The sequence below is a fragment of the Drosophila busckii genome, chromosome 2L, assembly GCF_011750605.1.
Source record: "Drosophila busckii strain San Diego stock center, stock number 13000-0081.31 chromosome 2L, ASM1175060v1, whole genome shotgun sequence".
Lineage (NCBI taxonomy): Eukaryota > Metazoa > Arthropoda > Insecta > Diptera > Drosophilidae > Drosophila > Drosophila busckii.
Genome location: NC_046604.1, coordinates 16,383,768 through 16,384,603, shown reverse-complemented (window position 1 = coordinate 16,384,603; position 836 = coordinate 16,383,768).

Below are 836 nucleotides of genomic sequence, written 5' to 3'. Positions count from 1 at the left end.
TTTAATTTTAACTGAGCTTTATAATTTTGTAAGCAGCTTTAACAACCTTTTTTAACAATTGTTTTGCAACAATTATTTTCAACGTTTAATTTAGTTTGAACAGTCTCAGCAAACCTTTGAAACATTAGTTGGGCTCCAATTGAAAATTTCTATATTTAACTTATTATTTATTTAAATAAGCTTTGAAAATATTTTCAATAATTATTTTGCAGCAGCTGCAACAATGAATTCAAAAAGTATTTGCTATATTTGGCTTACATTTATTTCAACAATAATTTTCAAAATAAGTTAATTTTGAATTTATATAGAAAGTCGTTTATAATATAATATTATATAATATTATAAGCTACAACATTGTCAACAACTATTTTGCAGCAGCTTCAACACAGAATTCAACAATTATTTTGTATATTTGACTTACAATTATTTTAAAGCAGCTGCAACAATTATTTTCAATATAAGTTAATTTTGAATTCATATATTTAAAGTCTTTTAATTTTACTGTAACTAAGCTATTGAATTTACTCAGCAGCTTAAAAAACATTTTCAACAATTACTTCCTCAACAAAGAATTCAACAATTATTTTCCTCAATTTTGCTAAAAATTTTTTTAAAGCTGCTGCAACAATTATTTTCAATGCTTAATTTAATTTTGAATTTATATATTTAATGTCTTTTAAATTACTTTTTTAATTTAACTAAGCCATATAATTTGTTGTGCAGCTTCAACAGCATTTTCAACAATTATTTTGGAGCAGCTGCAACAAAGAATTCAACAATTATTTTTAGTATTTGAATTGAAATTATTTTGTGGCAGCTTTAGAAATTATTTTGAA